The sequence below is a fragment of the Macrotis lagotis genome, chromosome 5, assembly GCF_037893015.1.
Source record: "Macrotis lagotis isolate mMagLag1 chromosome 5, bilby.v1.9.chrom.fasta, whole genome shotgun sequence".
Taxonomy (NCBI): Eukaryota; Metazoa; Chordata; class Mammalia; order Peramelemorphia; family Peramelidae; genus Macrotis; species Macrotis lagotis.
The window spans coordinates 242,756,644-242,763,252 of NC_133662.1; positions in this window are offsets into that span (position 1 = coordinate 242,756,644).

Genomic DNA, 6,609 nt, shown 5'->3' on the forward strand with positions numbered 1-6,609 from the left:
AATGAAGCAAGCTTATTCAGGACCCTTGTCTGAATGGCCGCCAGAGATGAACCAATAACTCCAAAAGAGATTTATTCTGAGGACCCTGAAAAGATTTGGAAGTCCTAAGCTTGTAGGACCTAAATGTGACAGGGGAGGAATCCCAGGAGCCGTGATGGATGATAGCAGGGAAAGTTTCTGCATTAATGAAGGTGGTCTTTGACCAGAGGATTGATCCAATCCTAGTCAATTTTATTGGCAAAAACATGCCAGAAGTGATTTCAGAGCAGTAAAGAGGTGAAATGTAAACTAACAGTCTTGGAAAAAACCCTTTGTTTAATGAAGCTTAAATATTGGTCTTCCAACCAATTATACACTATAATTATACATTAGGTCACTGAATTCTTTTCTAATTTTTATGTTTTGTCCTTCTAAAACTCTCCCCTCTTAACTTCCCTATGTCTATAGAGGGCTCCACTATCCTCACAGTCTCTCTGGCTCACAATATAGGGGGTCATACCCACTCTCTCTCATCCCATACATCCAATTCAATTTGCTGCCGATGCCTGTCAATGTTTTCAGCCCTCTTTAATACACCCCTTTCTTTCCTTTGACACTGCCACTGATCTGGTGCCAGCCCTCAGCACCTCTTGCCTGGACCACTGCAGTGCCCTGCTGGTGGGTCTCCCGGACTCAATCCATTTTTTACTCATCTGTCAAAGTGATCTTTCTAGAATACATGGCTGACCCCATTCAATAATCTCTAGTGGTTCCCTATTGTCTTCCTTTCTTTGATTCTTAAAATCCTTCATAACCTGGTCTCCTCCTGCCTTTCCAGCATCATTCCACATTACTGCCCAGTGATATTAGGCTCCTTGCTCTCCTGCAAATACAAAGTCACTCCAACTTCTTTCAACTTAGACCATTTCCCCTGAATCACTCCCTGTGTCTGAAATACCCGTCCTCCTCATCACCTTTCAGCTTCTCTCAAGCCTCAGCTCAGATCCCACCTCCCGCAGGAAGGCTTTTCTGATCACCCTTAACACTAGAGCCTTCTCTCAGAGCTTGCATCCCATCAGCTTTGGAGAGGTTTTATTTATATGTAGTTTGCATGAAACGGTAAACTCAGAGGGAAGAATGCCTTTTGTCTTTCTTTTGATACTCAGTCCTTAGCTCAGCGAGGAGCACTTAGTAGGCCCCTAATAAATGCTTCTTGGCTCAATGCACGATGTGGGGTTTTTTTTTCTACTTAGCATTTCTTTTTATGAGGAGGAATAAATTACCTAGCCTATAAAAATTCATGTAGTATGCTGAGCAAAGAATCCCTAGACTTGTGAGCCATAATTAACGGCATATCCAGAATGCTGGAGTCAGAGTATATGAGCGAGTATGAGAAAGGGGAGTCTGATCTGCCTAATTAGAGGACAGGCTCTTTAATGATCTTGTTTCTCTTCTCTCTCTGCCCCTGCACCTAGACCGTATTATACACAGTCATATTAATGTGATTTCTCTAGCAAGATGAGGCTCTCAAAACACTTTCCTCCCAACCATCTCATAATGGAAGGAGAGGGATTATTCTCCCTATTTTACAAATGACAACACTGAGGCTCAGTGAGGGAGGAATGACTTATCCAGGCACACAAAGTAGAAAGTATCATAACCAAGAATTGAACCCATATCTTTTCTGGCTCCAAGTCTGGGGCTCTTTTCACAATTTCACCCTGCCTTCTGAGGAGGGGCTTGGAACTCCCTCCAACCATCTCTCCAGGGACCCATCAATCCAACTCTGAATTATGCTCTGTGTGGAAGGCAGAATTCACTCTCCATAGATCTAGGAACTATAAAGAACCTATTTTTTACAGATGAAGAAACAGAGGCCTGAAAAAATTAAGTGATTTTCTGAAGGTCATACAGGTAGTATCAGAATGGGGTTTGAATTCAGGTTCTCTAACTCCAGAGAGTTACTCTTTCCATTGTGCTGCACTGTCTCTTCCTGTATATCATTGTTTGGTGGTTTGAAGGGAGCAGGGGAGGGTGGGCACTGGTGGCATTAAATGTAGATTCCAGTACCCTGAACTCGATTTCAGCAAAGGGCCTCCTTCCTATGCCTCATCCTTCACGGGAATCCCCAAGCTACACATAAAGATATTCCTTAGAGATATTGTGGGTTCGATTCCAGATGATGGCAATAAAGCAAATATCATAATAAAGTGAGTCATATGAATTTTTTGGTTTCTTGGTGCATATAAAAGTTGTGTTTTTTGCTACTCTCTGGGGTGTTCAGGAGGACTAGTACCTCCGGTTTGAAGGCTTGCTAAAGTCTTTTCAGAGCTGCTCATCTACCTTTGGCATCCCCCTCTCATCCAGCTCTCACCTTTGACTCCAAGAAACTGTCAAATGACAGCATGACATCTTGGCAGATGGGTTAAACCAGGATGAGGATGACTGATAGGCCTCAAAGCATTTGGAGAACTAGGGAGTGTCTGCCTCCAGTATGTGCAAACTTGCCCTGGCAGAATGGATGCATGAGAACAATTTGTTCCAATGGCCACGAAGGCGGCTGTAGAGGCTTAGAGCTCGGGCAGATATCAGAGACAACAAGGTCACTCACTGCAAGCTGGGCCATTGCCAGTCATCTTGACTTTTGTCTTGTCACTGGACTTTGATGATTCTGGAAGGAGGGAGACTATGACAACTTTGCGCAGCTCTGCCTCACTAAAAAATCCAATTTACACTCAAGTCAAAAGATGACCCTGTGATATCATTGGTATTCTTCCAAAATAAAAAACAAACAACACTAGACTGTAGTCAAGTGTGTAATAATATTGTGTCTCAAAGAAACCAAGACACATATCTTAATTAAGAGTGTTTTATTGTTTAAAATTCTAAACCTCATCTGACCCTTCAGTAAATCATAATCTTTTGCTGGTGAGGGATCTTGTCTCCATGTTAATGACTGCTGACGGATCAGGATGGTGGTTGCTGAAGGCTGGAGTGGCAGTGGTAATTTTTTAAAATAAGACAACAATGAAGTTTGCTGCTTCGATTGACTCATCCCTTCACTTGAACACTTAGAGGCCATTGTAGGTTATTAATTGGCCTAATTTCAATATTGTTGTGTCTCAGGGAATAGAAAGGCCCAAGAAGAGGGAAACAGATAGGAATCTATCTCCTATCTCCTATCTGATAGGAGCATTTATCAATTAAATTCACTTTCTTAAATGGGTGGGGGCATGAGATGCCCCCAAACAATTACAATAATAACATCAAAGATCATGATCACAGGTCACCATAACAGATACAATAATAATGAAAATATTTGAAATATTGCAAGAATTACCAAAATGTGACACTAAGAAACAATGTGAATATATGTTGTTGGAAAAATGGGCCAAAAGACTTGTTCAATGCAGGGTTGCCACAAACCTTCAAGTGTAACCAAAAAAAAACATACTCTATCTATAAAGCACAATGAAATGAGGTTTGCCTGTACTCAGAAAGAGCCATAACTAGTAACCATGGCAGTACAAAAGGGTAAAATCACTTTTAAAAATATAGTTCAGGGGGCAGCTAGGTGGCACAGTGGATAGATCACCAGTCCTGGAGTCAGGAGTACCTGAGTTCAAATCCAGCCTCAGACACTTAATAATTACCTAGTTGTGTGACCTTGGGCAGGTCACTTAACCCCATTGCCTTGCAAAAAAAAAACCCCTAATATATATATATAGTTCAAGCATGGAGAGGAAGAATATCTTGGGGAGACCTTGAATCTCAGGACCCTAAGTCCCCTAGGAAGAGTTTGGGTAGAATGGGGACCAAGTAGTTTTCTATTTTAACTAATGATTCTTGCTAACTAGGGACTAAATTCAGTTGTTTCATGATGCTGAAAGAATTCAGGTGCTGTCAACCCCCTCTAAATCTCATCATTCTAGAACAAAGCCCCAGTCAACACACCTTAGTTCTATCCTCAGAGAGGCTTTCAACCTTTGTAAAAGTTGCTTGGAAAGTTGTGTCACTGGGTCATGAGACCATAGATCCAAGGCCAGAGGGAACCTTAGAAATAAGAGCACAGATTTAGCCATCTAGTCCACCCCCTAATTTCCAGATGACAAAAGGTCACACAGCTACTAAATGACAAAGGTGGGAAACTCAACAAACTCCTCTGACTTTAAATCCAAAGCCCTTTCCACCATACCACTCTATAGTCCTTTAGTAGCATCAAAATAACTCAGCATCTAATTAGCAGGAATAATTAGTTAAAACAGGAAACAACCATATGGCATATACTTCCTCCCAGATGCAGCTGAACCTCAGCTCTCCTCCTCCCTAGCCCACCACCACCACTCTACTCCTCACACTCCCACAGCCTCCCCATCGGTGTCCTGTGGCCTCCAGCACTGGCCACTCTCAGCAGATTGAGGGTCAATATGCTTGCCCAGATGTCCACACTACCAGGACAGCCCTTTGGATTAATTAGAAGGGAGAGCCCAGAGTCAGAGAACCCTGCTGGGGTGATCAAAACTGTTTGTTAATGAAGGTCCTTGTGGGAGAGGAGAGGGAAGAGAAGGAAGGGAAATGGCAGATTTTGATGGACTGATAGATATAGCACTGAAGGAGCAAAAGGAGTCAAAGATGGTCCCAAGGGGCGGCTAGGTGGTACAGTGGCTAGAGCACTAGCCCTGGAGTCAGGAGGACCTAAATTCAAATTCAGCCTCAGAAACTTAATACTTGCTTAGCCATGTGATCTTGGGCAAGTCACTTAACCCCACTGCCTTAAATAAAATTTAAAAAACAAAAACAAAAAAAAAGATGACCCCATGTCTATGTGATTGGTGCCCTTGAGCGTTCAGGTTCCCATCACCTTCTCTAAACACCCTGAGTCTGGTGGGGCTAGAATGTGAGGCAGGGTCTTCCTTTTCTAATTATATACTTAGTCCTCAACACATAAACACTTAGTAAGGCCCTAATAGATGCTTCCTTCCTTCCTTCCTTCCATTTATTTATTTATTTGGTTATTTGTTTAATTATTTATTTATTAGGTTTTTGCAAGGCAATGGGGTTAAGTGGCTTGCCCAAGGCCACACAGCTAGGTAATGATTAAGTGTCTGAGGCCGGATTTGAACTCGGGTACTCCTGACTCCAGGGCCGGTGCTCTATCCACTGCGACACCTAGCCGCCCCCATTCATTTATTCTTGATCATCCCTGTTCCAAATAATTCAGAACCCTTCCTCACCTCTCACTCCCTGTGGATGTTTGAAAATGGAATCCCACATGTGGGGCGGCTGCTGCAGAAAATCTTGAGACTCCTCTGGGCCTCCCACCCTTTCTTTCTCTCTCTCCTCTGTTTCATAACTTTTAACAGGCATCCAGTTATTCCCATGCTCTGGAATTTCTTTCTGGATCAAACCAGTACAGGAGACAATGACCATGAATACGAGAGAATGAAGGAAGACAATAAGTGGCCAGCCATTTCCAAGAGTTCTAAGATGCAGCAAAACTTAAACTGGCCCAGTGATCTTCATTTTCCATCAGAGATGGTTCCCCACCACCACCACGGGAAGTGGACAATCTCTGAGAATTCCTTTAACCCAGAGATCACACTGCTGAGCAGAGCAAAGACAGATCCTACGTCCACCAAAACATGGACGGCAACACCTGCCTGCAGCAGCAAAGAAGTGGAAACAAGGTTGATACTGAGAAATTAGGGGATGGCTAAACACACTGTGGAATGTTCATGTATTGGAGTGCGGCTGTGCTGTAAGAAATTAGGAATTTAAAGAATTCAGAGACACATAGGAAGATTTCTATGAACTGATGTAGAGTAAAGAAAGAAGAATCAAGGGGTGGCTAGGTGGCGCAGTGGATAGAGCACCGGCCTTGGAGTCAGGAGGACCCGAGTTCAAATCCGGCCTCAGACAATAATGACCTAGCTGTGTGGCCTTGGGCAAGCCACTTAACCCCACTGCCTTGCAAAAACTAAAAAAAAAAAATAAAAAATAAAAAGAAGAAGAAGAAGAAGAAGAAGAATGAAGAAAACAATACAGGCGAGGCCTGGGACAATGGGAATGGAAAGAACAACAACAAAAATGAAAATCCTGGAGCAGCTAGGTAGTGCAGCAGTTAGAGCACGAGACCTGGAATTAAGAAGACTTGAGTGTTTAAATTCAGCTGCAGACACTTGATATTAGCTGTGTGACCCTGGGCAAGTCACTTAACTTCACCAAAAATGCGGAGCAAAGCAAAACAAAACAAAACAAAAATGAGAACTCTGAAACTGAATGCCACATAATTATAATGACAACATTTATTTAAAAACCTACTGTGGGGACAGCTAGGTGGCGCAGTGGATAGAGCACCAGCCCTGGAGTCAGGAGGACCTGAGTTCAAATCCTACCTCAGACACTTCATAATTACCTAGCTGTGTGGCCTTGGGTGAGCCACTTAACCCCATTGCCTTGGAAAAAAATCCTTTAAAAAAATGCAAAAAAACCTAAAAAAACCCTACTGTGATGCATATAGTGTGGAATCAATGTAAAGACTATCAGACTGCCTTCTGTGGGGAGGGGGGAGAGAAGTGAGATTGAGGGGAAATTGTAAAATTCAAAAAAAAAACCCCTATGTGTAACTGG